The sequence below is a fragment of the Bos javanicus genome, chromosome X, assembly GCF_032452875.1.
Source record: "Bos javanicus breed banteng chromosome X, ARS-OSU_banteng_1.0, whole genome shotgun sequence".
Classification (NCBI taxonomy): Eukaryota; Metazoa; Chordata; class Mammalia; order Artiodactyla; family Bovidae; genus Bos; species Bos javanicus.
The window spans coordinates 61,622,733-61,646,127 of NC_083897.1; the positions used below are offsets into that span (position 1 = coordinate 61,622,733).

Consider the following 23,395-nt stretch of genomic DNA (forward strand, 5'->3'; position numbering starts at 1 on the left):
TTTTTGTTTTTCAAGAAGTTTTATTCATGTATTTTTTTTCATTTTTAAAAAAATTATTAAAGTATAGTTGATTTACAATGTTGTGTTAGTTTCAGCTGGATAGCAAAGTGAGTCAGTTATACATATACATGTATCCACTCTTTTTTTTTTTTTTTAGATTCTTCTCCCATATAAGTCATTACAGAGTATTGAGGAGAGTTCCCTGAAAGATACTTGAAAAGTTCTTGAAGGCACTGAACATGATTTGCCTTGTGGTACCTTAGGGCTTCCTTGGTGGCTCAGTGGTAAAGAATCCACCTGCCAATGCAGGAGACATAGGAGGCTCGAGTTCGATCCCTGGATCAGGAAGCTCCCTTGGAGGAGGGCATGGCAACCCACTCCAGTATTCTTGCCTGGGATATCCCATGGGCAGAGGAGCCTCATGGGCTACAGTCCATGGAGTCGCAAAGAGTGGGACATGACTGAGCAAAGCACGGCACACCTTAGGAAACAGTGTGGACTGGCTGATTGTGCAGGGAGGGATTGATAGTCTCTTCCCACTATCTTGCGCCACCCTCTGGGAATTCTCTGCAAGCTAGTTTAACTACTATGGCAAATCATATTAAGGCTGACTCCCTCTTATCCTCCAGCACCAGATCTGACTGAATCTCTCTTCTTTTCCTGGTGAAGAGTGACTAGTCCTTAGAAACTCTTCTCACAGGTGTCTAGGAAGTAAAGTACCATGTGAAATTCCAGGAATAGATCACACTTCTGTCAACTGACTCCTTCCACTGGTCTTGGACTCAAAGTCAATGGTGACTTTTCATCCCACTTCATTCTAGAATTTCCCCCCGGAAAACCCAGTTAGACTGAAATCTAGGCAGCTAGATCTCAGCTGGGCTACTGGCACTCAAGGTTATTCTTTTCAACTTTCAAAATAATTTTTGAGTGGTGAGAGATCATAATGACCCCACATATCTTTTGGTTGTATTGCATTTGTCAAGTGATATCACCTCCATTACTTCATTTGGTTCATCAGCCTCATGTTTTATTAATGAAGCATGAAAGTCCATCAGGATTAAGCAACTTGTACAAGATCACATTGCTAGTGAGTTACAGAGCTGATACTAGAACTCCAGATTGCTTTTATTCTGCTACACTGGGTATCTAAGCTAGATGGCAAAGGTACTCATTTCCTACATGGGGAGAGAGAGGTAAGGAAATACAGTAGGGGATCCTGGATAGTATGAAAAAGACATGTGACCTGGGAAGGAGAGCCATTGAAGACGACATGGGAAGGAATAAGGCTTTATCCTCTGTTTTACCAGGCGCTAGTGTGATTTAATAACCTGAGAAAGGCTGTGCCAGATCCCCTGGAAGCCTGGCAACCCCTCAGTGCTAAAGGGTGTTTTTCCCTTAGCTTTTCTTTGCCATTTTCCGAGAGTCTCTGTGTCAGCTCCCGCTTGGGGCCTCACAGGGATGAGAACAGCTGCAGAGGCTCTGGAGTTGGGCTTCTGAGTCCATGCCCAAGACCGACACCTGCCCCTCCACAGGGCCCTGGGGACAAGTTGGCTCCGAGAAACAGGGACGAGACAGAACTCCATTCATCAGAGGGAACTGGGATGGAAAAACCCTGCCTGATCCCTTGGCACCACTAAGCTCTAAGGTTGGCCCTGAGCCCCACACAGCACCAGATTCTGTTCAGTAGGGTCAATTAAGAGAAGCAAGTGTACTTTTAGGGCCCACTGCAATTATCAATTGCATGTTAACAGTTATCTGGTGTCTACCAGGCACAAAGTAGAGTGGGAATATGGCTTTGGAATTAAATAGAGGAAGGAAGGGTTTGGGTTTTTTTAATTAATTTATTTTTTATTGAAGGATAATTGTTTTACAGAGTTTTGCTGTTTTTTGTCAAACTGCAACATGAAACAGCCATAGGTATACATATATCTCCTCCCTTTTGAACCTCCCTCCCATCTTCCTTCCCATCCCACCCCTCTAAGTTGATACAGAGTCCCTGTTTGAGTTTCCTGAGCCATATATAATCTCCACCTTGGTTCTAAGGTTAAAGCTTAGACTTAACTTGAAATCTTCAATAAGTTGTTATCTCTCTGGGCCTCAGTTTCTTCTCCTATAAGGTGAGGATGCTGTTCTAGAGCCATTTGTGGTCTATGTTTCTTTTCTGTTATAAGCCTTTTTGAGAATTTGATGAAAACTATGAATTTTCCTCCCAGAAAAATGCATGTGTGTACAGAAATAGCTAATTTTGCACATAATATAGGGAGTTTAAGGATTTCCCTGTGGCCAATCTATAGACCTTAAGTTTAGAACCTCTGGACTAGTTGATTTCTGAGGTATCTTCTAGCTCTGACAGTCTACAAAACATTCCAGGTTGGACACGGTTAATAAGCAGAGACATCAGGGCCAGAATGCTGGCAGCTGTCATGGAATCCCAGAGGCTTAACTGTACCCCCCTTCCCAGGCTTCCTGAGACTCCAGTCCAAGGGAAGCAAAAGGATATAAGCTCATTCTCTGCAAACTTAGTCCAAGGGAAGCAAAGGGGTGCAAGCTGATTTACAGCAAACCATAGTCTGGAGTAAGCATCAGACAGTTGCCTCCCAGGATGCTGGAATTTAGCAAGGATACAAACTTTGTGGGAGAGTGTAGGCATGAGAGTTGTGGCTTCTAAATGTTCCTCTGCAGTTGGTTGTGGATAAGACAAAGAGAATGCATGGTGCAATTGGTAGGGAACAGATAGCTTGATTATTGATGCTCAGAGGTGGTGACTTAGGAGCTAACTCTCCACATGGCTGCACAGAATACTAACAACCAGAAACCTATTGTATTTTCTTCTATAACATTCCATCCTTTATAAGTATATATTTTACTACAATAAAAAGTCAGGGGAGAAGTAAATAAAGAGATTTGGTGGGTATATCAGTCAGGATATTAGTAAAAGCAAGCAAACAAACAAACACATGACATACTCAGAGTAGAGTAGAGTTTAATAAAGGCAACGAATTACAAAAGTATGGGCAGGGTATAAAGAAACCATAGGACACGCTGAAGTATCTCAGGACTAGTAATAATGGGATCCATTACCACCCTTAGAGCTGAAAGATAGAGGAGAGGTAATAGATACCAGAACCCAGGAGAGAACATGACAATTATACAAAGAGAGCTTCCTGATAGGAGCTGTGACCTTCAATGAAGTGATGGCCAGCACCCTTGCTGGCAGGGTACCAGGGAATAAACTTCACTGCTCTCCTCCTTGCCAATGTTTCCCATTGACCAAACACAACTGGAATTTTGGAGACAAGGGAGCCTGTTGATATGGGGCAGCCTCCAAGGGCACAGAGCATGGTGGAATAGGGTAGAAAGTGAGAGTAGATCTGGAGAGGAAGGCCTAGAGAGTAAGTCTGCTGCTGCAGGTAAGAGAAAAGAACTGTTATTATAGCCTTGACTATGACATCTATCCGGTGGGCACTGTGACACTTGGGGAAGGATAACTGAAGACGTGTGAACTATAATTAAGCGATAATACTAATATCATTTTGCATTTGTAAAAGCTCTTCCATGTTTCATGCCGCTTTCCATCCCGTTGTCTCTTTGGAACCATATAGTTACCATGTAGGCAAACGGGTAGTTCTATTTTACATGTGAGGAAACTGACGTTCAGCCAAGGTAAGGTGATTTGTAAGATCAAATATCTATAAAGAGGGAAAGAGACTAGAACCTAGGTTTGGACTCCCAGTCCAAGGCCATTTCCACTATACCCTGTCCACAAAACTGTTCTGACAGGGCTTCAGAGGACTCTTACTTCTGACAGACATGAAAATCCACCACATGAGCAAAAATGAGGAAAAAGAGTGCATAGACTTCTTCCTTACACTTTTTTTTTAAAAAAGGTGGTAAGAAAAGAGGCTGAGTTGGAAGACAGAGAAGCAGGTACAATATTCTTTGCAAGTATTTCCCAGAATAGAGGTTCTTAGACCTAGTTCTTACCAAATGACCCCAGTCAAAGTTCTCTAGCCTCTCTCCTTTATTCCTAGCCTCTGGGTGTTCCACCTCATCAGTTATATACTTCCACTGTAAATGATATGGTTGAATGAAAGTAAAAAGAAATGGAAATGAAGAAATTAAGTTCAAGGTAAAATGAATACAGGAACTTAACATGTTTTTCAGAATTCATTTGCAAAACATATTTTCACATTTGTCCCAATTTGCATGTAAACCAGGAATGAAAACCATGAGGAAATCTACCCTTCAGTTTGCAATTAAGTAGGATTTCAAGAAAATTCTGAGGGCTCAATATTCTTAGGAACTGCAATAGTGCCTAATGGGAGAGATGAGCCTGGCACTGGATGTGAAAGAACATCTGTTGGGATTAACTTCCCAACATATCCTTATACCTGCTACCTTAGATTTCCTGCTCTGAAGATAATTTAGAAGTCTGTGGACCCTAGAAGGCTTCAGACCAAAAAGCTTTCATAATCCATAGCTTCGAGAGCAGTGGTTCTCAACCAAGGGCCATTTTATCTCCTCCTAACTCCCCAAGGAACATTGGACATTATCTGGAGACATGTTTGGTTTTGACAGGTTGGATGGATGCTACTGACATCTAGTGGGTAGAGGTCAGAGATGCTGCTAAATATCGTACAATGCACAGAACAACGCCACACAACAGAAGAACTATCCCTGCACCAAACATGTCACTAGTACCAGAGTTGAGAAACCATACTCTAGAATATTTCTTGACAGTCAAGGAAGCACCTTTGCTGTGACCACCACACTCTCCACTCCCCACCTGTAAAGATGGCTTCCTTACTCCCACCTATGTATCTCAGGCTGGCCACTCCCTAAAATCAGTTCAGTTTTAGCAGGCTTCTGGGCGAAAGCCGAATTTATCTCATTTCCTAGAGTGGTATTGTTGTTGTTACCATTGTTCATTGCTGTTTAGAGTTTTTGACACTTGGCCTTGCTTTAACCCCAGTAAGAAGCTTATTTCCTAGTTCCTAACTGTTTTTTTGGTTAATGACTCACAGCCTGCCTAGACCTCTGGTTTTTGCAAAGTTCTTGGCTCTTCTAGTCCTGGCATCCTTCACAGGCTCTGAGGTCCAGCTTCATCCATGGTTCCAGTACAACACTGCCTTTACTCATTCCATTCTGGGACACCAAATAGGGTTTGGACTGGTAATTACACTAGACCTGCTGCCTCTTGAATCTGTGTGAGAAAGTTGCCAACTCCAGGAAGGAAAAGACTCAATGAAATATCAGCAAGAGGTCCTCTTGCCATAACTGTCAAAGAAAGCTGTAAGAGAAAGAGAAGATGTACTCTGGGACAATATATTTCAGAAGACTTCTGTGTCAGCTGGCTTAAGCAGAGACAGAAAGATGTCCTACCCAATGTTGTTTGAAATGTATTTAAGTGTGTACTTCACATTTGAAGGAAAAAAAGCTAAGGATAAATTGATACCCTACAGTTGCTATAATGTCTGATTTGACAATTTCTCAAATGTCATCCTCATAGGACTAGAAAGGAGTATAAAGAAGGAATTTGAAACAATATAAAAAGTATGAGGATTATAACCATGAAGACAGTAGCACTATTTGCTGTTTTCTTAACAAACCTCCATTCCTGAATTTTGAGACTTGGGGTGATACTGCACCAAGGGATTGACTTCTAGTTCTGGTTCAGTCACACGTTGCAATGTGATCATGAGCAAGTCACTTATATACTTTATACCACAGATTCCTCATCTGAAAAATGTAACTAATACTACTTTGACTGCTTCATAGTGGGTTTTTTTCAAATTCAGAACAAAAAGAGAAAGTGTGTAAGAAAATGCCTTGAAAAGCACTAATGCTATATGAATGCAAATTATTATAATTATTTTGCAAAAGCTGTGTGACCTAAGGGGAAGTAAGGTAGGGCCAAGAAAAGTTGGCAAAATTTAACACAACGTGGTAAATCAACTGTAGTTTAATAAAAAGAAAGTTTAAAAAAAGAAAAGCTGGTAAAGTAAATTAGGTTTTGGCAAAGAAAGAAACAAAAAACAGAGACAGATAGACAAAAAGAGACACCCTACACGAACTATCTTCACCCTATTTCATAGCACTCAAGAACTAGAAGGAAAATCCACTGTCTTTCTCTGCCCTTATAGAGCACTTTACTTTCACATTCTGTGCATAGTAGTACCTACCTTCTTTCATAAAATCTCTGCAATAAAGGACTCCCCAAAATTATTTGGCAATACATTCCAGAATCAACCCTTCCGTCAAAAAATTGTTCTTTGTTCTGACCGTGTTTACTTCCTGAATAGCACTCACTGAGTGCTTGTGAGAAGGCAGCCACCGTGGTAACTGTCAGGGATACAGAAAGCAACAGACACAGCTCCCATCCTCAAGGAGCTGCTAGGCTGGTAGACATTTTTGGGTTGAGTCCCTTCTGTCACAATTTAGTTCTCTTCTTGCATCTGACCTACATTTAATGGCCTGAAAAATTGACTTTTGGACCTTGTTTATACAAGCATCTAAACTGCTTAGCCATTCCAAGTTTTGACTCATACCAATTGCTTTTTGAGTCTGTTAAGATTGCGAATTTACACAATTAAATTAGTTTCCCTTAAGAATGGGGGATATCATCCAAGTCAAATGTACTGGCAAGGAACGCCAACTGGTTGCTGGGAAAGGATCAGTTGCCTGCAAATTTCTGATAAGCTAAATCATGCTAGAGTGTTCATAGCTTAATAGTGCATCCCGCCCAGCCTCAGAGGTAATGCCTAGAGAGGACCATAACTGAACCCTAAGGAATAAAGCTCTAATAGTAGACAATTCATACTCCTTAAAATCTGCTGAAAGATATTTGAGGGCTTTTGATGGTCCCTTGAAACACTCTCTTCATGTAAACTATCTTTAAAGTTGTTTCCACCTTCTTCTTGCCATTCACCTTCTCATTACACAAATCACCATTTTTTTTAATGAGCCAAATTGGTTCAAACTCAGCCAAAAGTCAAATGCATAAAGAAGTAAGGCTTATACCCATGCTAAATGAGTGCTTCTATGACAACCCTCAAGGAAGCCAGGAGACAAAATGCTTCTCTCAAGATACCCAGGAGGAACAGCCGGTGAAAGTCCTGTATTCTCCCCCTCCTCACAAAAAGGCTTTTCTTTCCCTTCTTCAAATCCATTCCACCTCCCACACAGAGAGGCAGGACTAGTGGCAAGTTTAAGCAGGAATGCAAATTGAGGGATGTGTACAGGAAGACAGAAATAGACTGTATAAAATGGCAGCCCGTGTGATCGCCTGGAAGGAGCTCAACTCAAACCTTTCCACTGAGAGCAAAGCAGCTCCTGTTTACATTTGTCCCTTGCATGAGCTGCTGGGATCAGGAATCAGGCTTTCAATGGTTTATGGCAACAGGGCACAGCCCCTTAGAGGGCTGAAGGCCCACTTCTCACTGTACCTCTGACCAAATAAGTGGTAAGATTCATACTGACAGGGACAAGAACCTGAGCTAGGCTGAACCTGCATGATAAGATTTCCCAGTCCAAATAAAAATCAGACTTGCTGCAGCTTCTGCAAAGCAACCACAGTGCTGGGTGGGGAGACAAGCTGCAGTCTCAGCAATGTCATTTTCTTTGTGTGTACACAGATCAAGGGTCATTTAACTAATCCATAGTTGGAACAGAGAGTTTAGATGAATTTCATTTTCCGGTCATTGAAGGTTAGCCTTTTTAAAAATTCGCTTATATTTTGGTTCCTATTTTGTTCAAGAAAAGGCTTCTTAAAAAAAAAAAAAAAAGCCTGAACACCAGATTTTGGCTATTTGCCACTCTCTTATTAAGGTGGTGGTTTAGTCGCTAAGTCGTATCCGACTCTTGCAATGCCATGGACCAGGCTCCCACTAGGCTCCTCTGTCCATGAGATTCTCCAGGCAAGAATACTGGAGTGGGTTGCCATTTCCTTCTCCATGGGGTCTTTCTGACCCAGGAATCAAACCCAGGTTTCTTGCATTGCAGACAGATTCTTTACCAACTGAGCTATGAGGGAAGACTTATTAAGGTAGAAGATTTTACAGAATTACTGCAACATCTTTAAGATCATTTCTTTGTCTCCTCTCAGTGTCTAGCACAGGACTCGACACATGGTAGGTTCAGAAAAAATCTGTTGCTTTTAGTATTCTAATGAATCATCATTTTACTGTACTTTTTGTGTGTATCTACATAGCTGATATTCTCTTTTTCACATATATACAGCTGAAGTGTATCTATTATTAACCTAATATCTGCAATTTCTTGAAACCATTTTGTTTATTTTCTCTGTCACTAACAGTCACTGACCTAGGTCCTCATCTGGAGCTCAAGGGCAGATGTGCATTTTTCTGGTCATTTTTGTGCTGAGGTTACACTTTAGCCATCCAAATTCAGCTCAGAGGAGACAAACTAGAGCAAGAGGAGAATATGGAGCCAAGAGAAGGGGAAGGGAAAAGAGACAGGAAGAGCCATCTGAAATGCTTGCTGGGCCAAGGTTCAGAGAAAACTGCCTCCCTAGACTTGGCTGTCTTTCTAGGCCAGGCCTCTGTCAATAACACATTTATTGGCCATCCTGACTTCAGCCTCTGATTTGCCCAATTCAAATAGACATTTTCCAAGAAACAGCTCTCCTAGTCATGGCCCCTGACCATTACAAACAATGCTGTTGAAAGGTCCGAATGAAAAGGGCCATTTTCTCCAAATGAGTCACCACCACCTGGAAAGTTCTTGGAAAATGGAAGAGGCGCCAGAAGACTAAAGACGAGAAAATGTTGTCCTACTTTTTAAAAGGGCAAGAAGTATATCTCAGAAAATACAAACCAATAATTAACTTGATGTTGGTACCCAGAAAAAAATATCTTAAAAGGGTTATTAGAATATTGTTTGTGAATACTCAAGAGAAATTATGATAGTAGACATAAACAAGGGTTGACACAAGCTATGCCGAGTTTACTTTTCTTTTGATAAAGTAGATATCTCAGGGTGTGGATGCAAAAATACATTTAAAAACATACTTGAGTACTGACTATGTCCTGGGCCAGGGTTGGCAAAACATTGCCTCCTGAGCTCATGGCTCATGCCTCACAACACTCTTGTACTGAGTTCCTACCCAACCTCACAGTCTTCCTCAGTAGACAGTCACCACAGTCTACCTGCTGACCCGGGCTCAGGTCCTGGGGATGCAAAGAATATATAAGACCTGAAGGAATTCATAAAATAGCAGAGGCAGTATGTTATTCAATACAATACATGTATGTATAGAAATGGGGCCTGTCAACATTGCTTAAAGGATGAATTCAGACAGAGTAACATTTCACAGTGCTCAGTCCTTCAGTCATGTCAACTCTTTCTGACCCCATGGACTGTAGCCCGTGAGGCTCCTTTGTCCATGGGATTTTCCCAGCAAGAATACTGTACTTACAGTATTGCTGTACTTACAGATTGCTATTTCCTCCTCCAGGGAATCTTCCCCACCCAGGGATCGAACCCACATCTCCTGTGTCTCTTGCATTGCAGGCAGATTCTTTAGTGCTGAGCCACCAGGGAAGCCCCAGCACTTCACAGAGGAGGTAGCAATTGAAACGGGTCTCAATAGGTGAATAGGAATTCTCCAGGTAAGGGAGGAGAAATGCCACAAAAATAAAATGTGAGTTTGCAGTTTTTGAAGTTAGGGCTTGGTTATGTATTTGTTGGTAAATTGAAGAACTGGGGGTTGAATATCAGTACAAGTTATAATCTTATTTCAAGGGCCTTGCCAAAAGAGATTGATGTTGGATGACAGAATCAAGATTTAGAAAAAAGTTTAAAGGCAGGACTGATGGGCCAAAACAAAGGATTTCTAACACTCCTTTGAGTTCTAGGAGAGAGTATATTTAAGACATTTAATAAAATTCCACGTTTAAATCTCCAAATTCAACAGTATAAGATGAAACAAAATGGATATTAACAGTGGCCCTAGGATTTTAGTTAATCTTAAGTACACCATGAGAAATGCTGGACTGGAAGAAGCACAAGCTGGAATCAAGATTGCTGGGAGAAATATCAATAACCTCAGATATGCAGATGACACCACCCTTATGGCAGAAAGTGAAGAGGAACTAAAAAGCCTCTTGATGAAAGTGAAAGAGGAGAGTAAAAAAGTTGGCTTAAAGCTCAACATTCAGAAAACAAAGATCATGGCATGTGGTCCCATCACTTCATGGGAAATAGATGGGGAAACAGTGGAAACAGTGTCAGGCTTTATTTTTGGGGGCTCCAAAATCACTGCAGATGGTGATTGCAGCCATGAAATTAAAAGACGCTTACTCCTTGGAAGGAAAGTTATGACCAACCTGGATAGCATATTCAAAAGCAGAGGTATAACTTTGCCAACAAAGGTCCGTCTAGTCAAGGCTATGGTTTTTCCAGTGGTCATGTATGGATGTGAGAGTTGGACTGTGAAGAAAGCTGAGTGCTGAAGAATTGATGCTGAAAAAATGATAATGGACTAACATATTATGTGTGGTTTTTTTAGACAATAAAAAGCAATGAGTTTCTTGCTTGGGAGATGCTCAAAGTTTAAAAGATAACTTACAATAAGAAGAGGTTTTATTTTGCATGGTAAATGAAACTAGGTGATGAGTAAAGTCTTTGACCCGAAAACGTTTCATGCTTCTAAGAGGGGAAATTGTCAGTATCTTTAAAATAGCTAGACTTCAAACTCTTGCTTTCGTTTCTACACCTTTTGAAGTTTGGTTTTGTTAATTTCAGCTAAGCTCTTAAACTGTTATTATAAACCCAATCTTCAGGTCCATTGGGAACTATCTCCTTATAAAATGTGAAACATAAACCAATCCCAAATACCCAGCTAAGGAAATAAACAAGTTATTTTCCATCAAAGGTTCATTTGTAGCTTCTTGTTTCCTCTATAACTGATTTCAAATCATTTGTACCTTTCATTTACAGCAAAATTTACAGCTACAATACACAATGCTAATCCAGGGTTTACCCTTATCATAGCTGACTTGTTTTTGTCCCTCAGTGAATGACGGCAAACATAAGCATGAAAATGAAATTAGTGATAACCAAGCCAACTGCTTTATCTATGTCTTGAGTTTAAGGGATTAGCAATGGTCTCCCTGGAAATCTCTGGGTTTTATGAAAAAGAGGTATTCCAGTTAGTAGCAACCATGGAGCTGCTGTGGTAAAAACATTCATGATTTCAGCTTGCTCTTTATTTCTGTATCAGGAACCTGGGTCATATGGGAAAGGCTAGGGATTCAGGTAGAATCCTCTTTTTTCTGTCAATGGGACAGAAACATAAGAAAGGCCTTGCAAGAATTCACAGTAATAGATAAGAGGTCAAGAAAAGGATTGTGGGAAAAGAACAGGGTTTGAAGAGGTAAAATGGAATGGTTGAGAAGAGGTGGAGAAAGCATCATTACCTTATAAGAATTCTCTAGAATCAAAGTTTGAGTCAAAGTTTGTTCAAAATGCCATCTTTGTTCCATTTCTAGCATCTGCATTACCTTTCATCCTTTTCTCTTTCTATGTCAATTCTCTTTGAGAGACACTGAGTGATATTTTGGCAGACTTTAGGAGCAATTGTGATACAATAAATGTACTGGTATGTCCTTGTTTCCATTTTAATGTAAATATAGTTCCCTGGGGTATTCAGTCCCTACCTCCACTGGCCATCTCAGCTATACAACTTGAAGGCACAATATTACCCTTAGGCCCCAAGGAGCAAGATAGGCTTGTGCCTGCTAATGAGCATTTGTTGTGGAGAAAACAGTGGTGTTGAGATCACAGGAAAATAGAAAACTATCAAAGGTAGGCTTCATTCTCGATCACTCACAACATTCCTAGATGAAAGCACTATTGACAAGTTAGGGGATGACTGTGGCAAGTGCGTGCATGCTTAGTCACATCAGTCGTGTCTGATTCTCTGAGACCCCATGGACCACGGCCCGCCAGGCTCCTCTGTCCACAGGATTCTCCAGGCAAGAATATTGGAGTGGGTTGCCGTTTCCTTTTCCAGTGATAGAGTATGAAGTGAGTGAAGTGAAGTTGCTCAGTCGTGTCCAACTCTTTGCAACCCCATGGACTGTAGCCTACTAGGTTCCTCCATCCATGGGATTTTCCAGGCAAGAGTACTGGAGTGGGTTGCCATTTCCTTCTCCAGACTGTGGCAAGGGACAGCCTTATACAAAGGCAGACTCACAGGGTGAGATGTCTCCCTGGGATGAGAGTAGAGAGATGGTAAGATGCCGTACCTTTGAAAAATGCTTCTTCCCACGTGTGTGTGCATGCTTAGTCCCTCAGTCATGTCTGACTTTTTGCAACCCCATGGATTGTAGCCCACCAGGCTCCTTTGTCCATGGGATTTCCCAGGCAAGAATACTGGACTGGGTAGCTATTTCCTTCTCCGGGGGGGTCTTCCTGACTCAGGGATCAAACCTGGGTCTCCCACATTGCAGGCGGATTCTTTACTGTCTGGGCCACCAGGGAAGCCCCTGCCTCTTCATATACTCCTGCCTGAATACCTGGCTTTTCTTCATTTTAAAAACATCAGAATCACAACTTTTTGGCTTTTTAGGTCAAAAAATTATATTTAGCACCTATATGGTAGATGCCATGCCAAGTGCCAGGGGTACACTGATGAACAAAAACAGACATGGTTTGGGCACTCACGTTACTTACATGCTGGTAGGGCAAACATATTGATCAAATGGCTACCCAAACAAATGGAAAATTACAACTGTGGTAAGGCTACCAAGGTGAGCTACATGACGCTTATACAAAGGAACATAATTTACACTACTTGTCTACCTATCTATCTTCTTATCTGACTCCCCCATCCCCTGCCACTGACTTAGAAAAGAAGACCATCACCATAGTAGTTGATGGTAAGGAAGAACTTAACCGGCCTAAACTCAGACAAAGGTGCAGAAGTCCTTCCCCTTCCCCTAATACCTCTTTGGAACTGGTGAGAACATCTGCTCCATCACAGATACAAGCCAACTGGGAGGCTGATAAGGCAGAAGATGCCATGTACATGTGAGACAGGAGGATGTTAGTCAAGCAACATGTTGGTAGTGGTGATTTGAATTGGTTTGTATTCACAGTCCCCTGGCAAAGATCAGGACCCCAGTGGACAGAGTAGGAGGGTGTATGGGATAGAGCAACCAAAAGAGCAGAGAGAACCACTCAAGAGCCAGTTTTGCCTGAGACTCTGGAACCCCCATTTGGTGATCTTGAAATTCACTAGGACTAATCATTCATCTTCTTCGCCACAAGGGCCATAGCTTACAAGCACTCTGGTTTCAAATAATACTCGAGTCTTGAAGATGCTGTACATCTAGTTTTATTCCTTAGTATGTATCAGATGTTATACTTTTCCTACTTTTCCTTGCCACATCTCTTTCAGTTTATGCCTGAGAGTGGGCAGGAAACTCGTTGATACAACTACTTATTGGGAGTGGGCACAATCACCCAACCCCATCTTTGGTTTTCTCATGTGGGCTAGACAACAGATGTTCTTAATGAAGATTAACTGAAATTTAATGGTCCTAATTGCCATTTGCACGGGCAGCAGATAACATTCAGTTCACACGCTGCCTTTCATGCTCCTTTATGCTTCGTCACATATCAGATTTGTATTTGACTGGAGCGAATCTGACTGGCAGTACCTGCTGGCTATTCAGTATCAAGATGCTGGCATAGCAAAGGCTCACAGTCCAGGGAAACACAGAACTGTGGTGAGAATGGGCTTTGCTAATTTGTTTCCTAATATAGCTATGCTCTTGAATTCTCAGTAATGGCAAAAAGGGGTCATTTTGGTCTGGGTGGGATTCAGGATCTGTGTTAGGGAGGAAGGACAGACAAGACACTTGGTAGACTGATTTCTGTGTTTTTGTGCAACCTGATCCTGCTCTCTTCTGTTTTTTTAAAAAAACTATTGGAAAGGTCTTATAAAAGTGAGCAAGGGATGTGAACATCACTGAGGAGAATATATGATAGATTCAGCAAATACTTGAGGAAGATGCTCCATCTCAGCAGTAACAAGAGAAATGCAAATTAAAACTAAAACAAAAGAATTACACTATTTCTCAACTATCTGATTGGCAAACATGAAAAACAAACTGTTGGGTTGGCCAAAAGTTTCATTCAGGTTTAAACCCAAAAAATATCAAGTGTTAGTGAGGTTTTCAGGAAATTAAATTTGTCAGCTCTCTGGAAGGCAATTGGTTGTAACTGATAAAATTTTAAATGTGTGTTTTTTCCATAACCCAGCAATTTTTATACCCTTTTGGAAACCCTGGCAAGCATGTTCAAGGAGACATGTACAATGCAGCATTTGTCATAATAACCCCAGACTGGAAGCAAACTAAATGTTATTTAGTAGGGAAATAGATAAACTATAGAATACTATGAATCTGTAAAAACCAATGACACAGTAGATGTATTTCCATAGTTACACACAATATATGTATAAAAGTATAGATAAAGCTCTGAAAAGTTGTAGCCACAAAACTGGTTATCTCTGGGAATGGGTCTGAGGTGGAAGAAACCAGATTGGTCAAAGACATCTTCACAGTTTTATCTGTAATACCGTAATATTTTACAAGCACAATGTGTCCAGATATTATTTATGTAATTAAAAATCAATTTAAAATTTAAAAGCAATATAGTTATGTTAGAGAATTTACAGACCAGAGAAAAGAAAAAAATATGCCTTATCCTGCCACCTAAACATTCCCCTATGATAACTATGATGTGTATCCTTCCAGTATCTTTTTTTTTTTTTTTTTCAGGAGATATGGGAGGAGCTTGGACAACAGAGAAGAGATGGGTGTGAGGCATGAGAAATGAGAATAGAGCCTGATGAGACTGACCCTGATAGTTCAGACCTGAGTGCCAGGGCTTCAAAAATCCAGTTGCCTGTGAGTTTAGAATGGCACTTTCATTTGGACTGGCAGTTTTGTCCCTGGAGAGGATGCACCATTCTTGGAAGTACTGAAATACCAGGCCGATGCTTGGAGTGGATGGAGCAAGCTCCTATTCCAAGTCCCTGCTCCAAAAATCCATTTAATATACTGTCCTCAGATAGAGGACGTATCAGGTATTAAACTCATAAGAGCAGATACTACACTTGATCTTATTCAAAAGACTGAGCAGTGATCCAGTATCTTTTTAATATTTCATATAGTTGTGATCTATAACCTGTATCTTGTGCCTCTAATACAGACATCTGAGTTGGATAATTTTCTGCTGTGCGGGGCTGTCTTGTACATTGTAGGATGTCTAGCAGCATCCTCAACCACTATCCACTAAATGATAGCAGCACTCCCACAGTTGTGACAATCAAAAATATGTCTAGACATTATTAAATGGCCCCTAGCAAAATCGGCCCTAGGTTGAGAACCATTGATTGAATACATCATTAGCATAATGTCATGAAATGAATCTTTATAACCTATCCTACGTTTCCAAACTTAAATCCAGTGAGTTGTCTCTATTCTGTTCTCAGCTCCCTGGCCTGTGGATTCCAACCCTGGCCTTTAGAACTTGACCTTGCTCTCTGACTGCTCCTTTTCTAGGTAAGTTGATTTGGGACTCCTTAACCCAGAACTGTACTCTGACTTATCACCACTAAAGCAATTAGACAGTAAAAGCCAAGTCTCTTCCCCTGACATCTGTGGACTAATGTTCAGCTCATGGGACAGGAAACAGGGCTAGCAATCAGGAAACCCAATAAGACTGTAGAAAGTAATCAGTCCAGAGACACAGCTGTGGGTCAAAACCACTGGGCTAAGGGCCAAGGCTGAAAAGAGGAAGCCAACTAGATTTTACCCCAGAATCAGCTCTCAGAACAATCAGAAGCATGGGTCCCTGGCTAACAATGCTTAACTCTTCCTGTCTGTTTTACTTAGATATTTTCCAGGCCCCCAGGGCATAATCAATTCAGAGACCATGGAAGGGATGGCATCTGTGCTTATATTCCAAATCGATAAGGAGAGGTTAATGCCAGAAGTCATGCTTACTCTATAAAGACACATTTACTAAGCACCACGTATCAAACATTGCTAGGTGTTGAGGGTGCCAAAATGACTCTGAATTGCTTTTGTCTAAAATCTGTTTGCCACGTGATTGCCAGAGAAAAACATCTCTCAGGAATCAAAATGTAAAACTAGTGAGAGCTCCCTTCAGTTTGAGCCCTTAATTAGATCACGTATCACCAGTATTTCACTTTGCCTCTTACAAGGGCCTGGGGAGTGAAAATTGCATTATGAGGTTCTGTGGCTCCAAGACCCCAATTCAAAGAGAGGACTGAGTTCATTTCCAGAGCATAGGGAGGGTGGTATCAGATTTCATCCTGTTAGCTCACAACATGGAAATTGGAATTTCCTGCTCCCTACATCCAAAAGTGCTCGTGTGGCCCAGGTTTCTGCAGCTCTGAGTGAAGTTGGAGGAACCTCCTCTTGTGTCCCTGTCTGTCTGGCCCCTCACTCCGGTGCCCCAAGGGAGTGCAGACAGGTTGAACACTTTATTTCCTCGGGGGCTGAATCACTTCCCTGTCTGCCCATCTGGCCTTTTCCTGACAAGATGTTCCCTGACAATTTGAGATCTGCAGACACAAAGAAAACAGAGCCAAATGAGACTGACCCTGGTGTGAAATCTGGAAAGATGATGAAATATCCTCGTAGCAGGAAAGAGAACGTGGCAGGATATGCCTTGTAAATAACCCACTGTCTTCTACAGAGCGAGATGAGTTCAATCAGGGGAGTTTCCACAATGCTTTCTTGAAATTTGGGGTTTTATTGTACCCAGGGTCAGTCGCAGGCCAAATGCTGGACTGCCTCCAGTTGGAGTCCAATAGAGATAATTCCTTGCTGTGAAATACATATTTAATAACTCTACTGAATGCCCATTTCCTTTGTCTTCTTGTAGTCTTTCCTTTGTCCTAGGTTTCTCTTGCACTAATGGGGCCTAAGGGAGTCACAAATAACAATGTGCTGTGTAGTAGATTACTCAGTGGCTGCTGGCAGCAGGTTTACAATACTGGGTCCCAGTAATAGCCCCTTCTCAATTTATATTTCCAAGTCCAAGAATTACTGGTCACAGTAATCAGGGGAAGCTTAGAGCAAAACTGAGAAAAAGACCAATTTGTTTTGTTAGCCCCCAAACTCCTAGTTGTCATTCTTTTCCTAGGACAGCCATTCTTTTCCTGAGTTGAACAAGCCATCCTGTCCTACTCCTAAGACCCTTTATTTATAGCAAGATGTAAACATAATCTTGCTAAATAGCTAAATGCATTATTTTTCCTTCCAAGGCATTTCCAAGACATAAGTTGGAGGATGAGAGAGCTCATTATTACATTCAAAATAATACTATTGATACTTGCATGTTCAACTCGCATGAGCTCAGCCGTAGGAATAGGGGATCTAGGTCCCACGCCCTGTCATTTCTGTTTTCTCAAACACATTTATTGAAGTCATTTACTGAAGTGACCCTGCCATTTATGTTTCATCTGTGACGTGGCAAACTATTAAAATTACAGTGGGTTCATGGAAAGCCACATGTGGAGAGACAGGGGTTCTCCCTCTGTGGTTTTGGAACATTTAGCCACCAGGCTATATGAAATAAGTGTGGTTTTAACATTGCCTCTTCCAAAACCATAGTCTCCATTTCATTGAAAAAAAAAAAAATCCATTTTTCTCAGGCCTCAGGTCCTGCAGCTCTCTGTGGAAAACAACAATGGTCCAAGTGGCCTGATTGAATTTAAAGGCCTTCCAGAACCACAGGGTAGTGCCAAACCCTATGCTTTATTAATTATGCCATGATTATTTTATCTTAGGGGACCTGACTCTTTTTGTTCACTACATTTGAATATTTCCTAGCTCCTATCAATCTAATGTTGGAACATGTTGATAACAGTTGGGGTTACTGGCAACTGGATTCAAGAGAGTAGATATGAATTTATGGAGAATTTAAAATTGAAGAATCCTGATTACTACCCTGTATCTCTTGTTTCCATGTGTGGATGGAAACCATCTTTCTCCCTTACATGAGGTTCTCCAAGGTTCCCCTGAAAGTGAAAAGTGAAAGTGAAGTTGCTCGGTTGTGTCCAACTCTTTGCAACTCCATGCTCCTCTATCCGTCCATGGGATTTTCCAGGCAAGAGTACTGGAGTGGGTTGCCATTTCCTTCTCCAGGGGGATCTTCCCAACCTAGGGATCAAACCTGGGTCTCCCACATTGTAGGCAGACCCTTTTACCATCTGAGCCACCAGGGAAGTCCACTAAGGTTCCCCTGGTTATTTCTTAATCTGTATCTCCTAATTTAATTCATATATTTATGTATTTTTATAACAGCTTTATTGAGAGATAATTCACATGCTATACAACTACCCATCTAAAGTACACAATTCAGTGGGTTTAACATAGTCACAAAGCCGTGCAACCATGACCATAATCAACTTTAGGACACTTCCATTACTCCAAAAAGAAACCTTAGGGATTTCCCTGGTGGTTCAGTGGGTAAGACTCTACACTCCTAATGCAGGGAGCCCAGGTTCAATCCCTAGTCAGGGAACTCGATCCTACATGCTGCAACTAAGAGTTTGCATGCCACAAAGAAGACTGAAGATCCTGCATGCCACAAATAAGACCCAGTGCAGCCAAATAAATAAATAGATAAAAATATTTAAAACCAAACAAAAGAAACCTTGTACCTATTAGCAGTCACTCTCAAAATCCCTCCAACTTCCCCAGCCCTAGGCAACCAATCTATTCTTTCTGTATACTAGTTCCATATATTTCAACAAGAACTTTTAGAAAACTTGTATTATCCAAGGGAATGACTCCCAAAGGGGTACTTTCTGGTGTGTGGCAGGTCCACGAAAGGAAGCGTGTGGCACAGTGGTGGCCCTATGGCTGGCACATGTCAAATCGCACACATTTCCAAGAGTCAAAGGTAGTGGGAAGAGGAGCCCTGATAGCTCAAGCCAGCACAGCTGGAGGATCCCCCTCTTTGGCCCAGTTTCTTCTTGTAGGTCCTGGAGTCTTCAATCCTTTACCACGAAGCTTCCTTTCTGAAAATGGAACAGGTAAAGTACCCCCCAAATGCCCACCACATACACACTCACCCTGCTCCAAAGATTTCTAACAAGAAACATTTTAAATGATCCTGCTGCCATCCAAGGGGGAAGAAGTATATTTTGGGAAGATGCATCCAGTTTAATGATACTCATTCACATAAAAAGATACCAAAGGGCATTCCTTTCTGACCTTGAAGAGGTTCATGGCAGTGTTCTGCCCCAGTAGATACTTTCCTTTGTTGTTCTAATAGCTATCTATAGAGCTATGTATAACTTGTCAATTGGTTCAACAAACATATTTTGGGCATCTACTTTGAGCTTGATACTGTGCTGGGTGCCAGGCAAATGAAAATGAACAAAACAAACCATTTTTACAAATCCAGCCTAGGTGTGCCTGCCTTTTATGGAAAATTCTGTCTATTCTCCAAAAGGTACCCCAGAGCAAAATGTATCTCTCTTTTTGGCTATGCTTAGTTCCTGAACGTATCAACCAAATTAATCTTTGGTTTAAGACTTTGATGGCCCTGCTAAATGGCAAAAAATCACGTTAATCTATTTTCAGCCATTACTCCTTAGTCATTTCTCAGAACAACCAAACCCTCCCTGAGCAGAGCCTTGAGGGTATGGAACTCTAGCTCAATGGCATTTGGTGGAGGGAGAAAGAGGGGAGTTACAGGTCCTTGATACTCAATATGTGGTCCATGGAACAGCAATAATAGCATCACCTAAAGGTTTTTCAGAAGTGCAGAATCTCAGACCTCACCTCAGACTTCCTGAATCAGAAGCTGCACTTTCACAATATTCCTATTTGACTCATAGGCACTTCTGAGAAGCACGGGTCTACAGCAGAGTTTTTCAGCCTTAGCACTACTAACATTTGAGACCAGGTAATTCTTTCTTGCAGGGGGTGGGGGAACTGTCCTATGCATTAGAGTGTTTATTAGTATCCCTATACCTACTGGATGCCAGTAGCACCCCTCCCACCATGTTGTGACAAACAAAACTATCTCCAGGCATTGCCAAATATCCCATTGTTGGGTGGGGAGGGGGGAATAGATCACCTCAGATTGAAAACCACTGGTCTATAGCATGCTTTATTAATTTTCAGTCATTCAAGTATAACCTTCAGAATTTTTCCATCTCCACATACACTTTTTAAAAAACTGACTATTTTTTGCTCATAGAAATTAACCTAAATAGTAATAGTGATGAAATAATAGGACAGATGTGCCATTTTTTCTAGTACAACTAAAGCCAAATATAACGATTAGAATTTGAAATGCTTATCTAGGAAACCCATAAATATATCATGCATCATGGGTGGAATGTCTACCAACTTTTAGAAAACCCTGGCCCTGAGTACAGTTGTGGAGTAGGGCAGGTCCAAGGCATTGGACAAATTTGGGTTGCCAGGAATGTTAACAGGATGTATAGTGCTTAGAAGTAGAGAGAAGCCATTAAAAGCAAATTTGTTTCTCTACTCAACTTTGTTTCTGGCCAGGCCAAAGTAGTAGGTTTAGCTATTAGAACATTACACCTACCTATATTTTGGAGACTCCAAGAGTAGCCGTTTTGACTTGATCTAGCATACGGCTAATTTCATTTCCCTCCAAACTACTGGTGACTACACTGGTTCCCCAAATGATTCCACTATAGTCTGACACAAATTTCACACAATGCTTCTTTGGCCATATGTCAGTCTAATTAAAGAGTCTTTGCTTCTCCTGGCAGAACTGCCTTTCATATTCAGGGGAGATAATAATCCCATCTCTCAGTTACATCAATGATAAAATGACCTGGTTCACTGCTTCTCAGCTGAATCAACAGCCTGCGACCCCTGGCACATTGATTGCAGAAGGAAATATTTTTATGTGACTTTAACGTATGGGTCATTTACAACATGAGTTCCTTCCCACATAAAAGCCATTATAGATCCATGAAACTTGAACAGGGGGAAGGCAGAGAGGGGGAGGTGATAGAAAGGGAAAGAAAGGGGAGGTGAGACACAGAGAGAGAGAGAGATAGAGAGAGAAAAAAATTCTATGTAGGGTTGGCAGCAAATACATGCTCAGTGCACTTAGGAAAGCCCATAGGCTGAAACTCTGGAATCCTGGGGTTTCTGCTCCTCTAGAAGAGACCTAAATGATGCTTGTTGATAACACAATCCCCCACCAGCTCCTTAAAAACAAGAGGCGGCAAGACAAGAGCTAAAATCCAAGCAACTTTGGGCTCACTTTTCTATGATCCCACAATCTGTGTTCAGCTCTAAGTGTCTGGTCTACCACTTAGCCAGAAGTTGAGTGTCTGCCTCTCCAGCAGCTGCAAAGTAGAGGCCTTGTTGTTGCTGTTCATTTGCTCAGTTATGTCTGACTCTTTGTGACCCCATGGACTGTAGCTTGCCAGGCTCCTTTGTCCATCCCCAACTCTCAGAGCTTCTCAAACTCATGTCCATCGAGTCGATGATGCCATCCAACCATCCTCTGTCGTCCCCTTCTCCTCCTGCTCTCAGTCTTTCCCAGCATCAAGATCTTTTACAATGAGTCAGCTCTTTGGATCAGGGCAGAACCTGGGGCAACGATCTAGTGGATGGGAGTGCATGGGAGAGGAAGGTGGCTTCTACCTATAATTTACCTGATGCTCTTCACTACAGTTCTTCCCAGTGCTGCTTTCACTTAGAGGAAATGTTTGAAGTTAGGGGTAGAGGGTACAGAGTGGAGATATACAAGAGAGAAGGAGGGATGGGCTATCACTGACTGATGTTATCAGGACACTTTCAGTTTTGAACGCTGGGACACTTATTGTGAGTTGGCTTTGAGAGTGCAGAGCACATTGTGTTTGTTTTAAAGGCCCTTGAGATTCACCTTGAGAGTTTTTTTAAAAACCTACACCTGGGCTCCCTACTCCAGACTAACTTACTTCTGAAATTCTGAGGGGATCCTATTCATCAACATTTTAAAAAGCTCCCCAAGTGATTCTAATTTATTTTCCCAACATTTTATTATGAACATATTCAAACACATAAAAGTCTGTGTCTCCTAGATCATATAATCAGCATTTGCTATATTGTTTTAACATATACCTGTCCCTCTATCAACCCATCTTATTCCTGCATATGTTTCAAAATAGGCTGTAGACACTTTACCCTTAAGTACTTCTGTAAGCATATAATTAGAGTTCAATATTTGTTTCATTCAGTGAAATGTACAGATTGTAAATGTACCATTTGATGAGTTTTGACAAATGCATGTACCTGTATAGTACAAACTCTTATCAAGATTAAAAAAAAAATGAATCTTCCCAGTGAACACTCACCCCCACACCTGAGGGGCCATCAGTGTTCTGTTCTGATTTTTTCCAGATGATTTCAATTTGTAGCTGAGGTGGAGACCCCCTTAAGGAAAGACACAAATTCCAGCTCCCCAGCCCTTTGTAATTGCATCAGTAGAGTTTATTAGCTAATAGCCCTGGAGTCAGCTAGCTTGAGGGCAAGTCCGGCTCAACCAATTGCTATTTGTGAGATTTTAGGCAAGTTAACCTGTATGAACCCCTGTTTCCTCACCTATAAAATAGGGATCATAATAGTAGCTATCACACCAGGTTGATTGGAAGACCTAAGTGAGATAACATAAATAAATTAGCAATAAAGTTAATGTTAATTAAGTTAACATGCTTACAATTGGCTAGGCACTGAGCTAATTGCATGGATTATCTCATCTAATCCTCCCTACTGTTAGGATCCCCATGACAGATAGGAAAAGAGGCTTATAATGGGGAAGTACCCTGCCCAGAATCACACAGCTACTACTTGGAAGAGCCAGAATATAATCCCAAAGTGCTTTGATTTCAAGAATCAGACTCCCACACTGTTAACTAGTACACTTCTGCCTCTATTCCTGACACACATAGTAAGAGCTTAAAAGTGCTGTATATTGTATTGCACATCGTATCATATAGATTTACCAGTTATTTATATTGTGTTCAGTTACAGAGTCCAAATGAAGGAATGAAACCTTTGACCCAAGCACGCTCAGCAGCCCAGCGTTGCTGGTCCACACCTTGGCATGATCATCTATATCTATTGTGTTCCTAATAATGTCCTTTCCTTGGTGACTCTGAGAATCATCAGCAATAAGACCAGCCACTGTACTGAACAACACACAAAGGTCCTTGTGAAAACATCCCTCTGGAAGAAAGAACTAGGGGAAGCGCTTTTTTCCTATTAACACATTCAGCTCCCTGGTACTCTGTTCTGCAGCTGTCTGAGTGCTGCAGTCGCTCAGACAAAGAGCTTGCTGGAAT

The 23,395-nt window shown here is 41.4% G+C and overlaps 1 protein-coding gene and 1 non-coding gene across 9 annotated transcripts in view; both read right to left on the reverse strand.

Annotated features, from left to right (window-relative positions):
* Nucleotides 1-23,395, reverse strand: part of DCX (doublecortin) — a 398,761-nt gene that overhangs the window by 54,962 nt on the left and 320,404 nt on the right. The gene's annotated exons all lie outside the window — the stretch shown is intronic.
* LOC133243628 (U2 spliceosomal RNA) lies at nt 14,988-15,178 on the reverse strand. Its single transcript, XR_009735178.1, has one exon. It is a non-coding gene; the product is annotated as a U2 spliceosomal RNA (small nuclear RNA).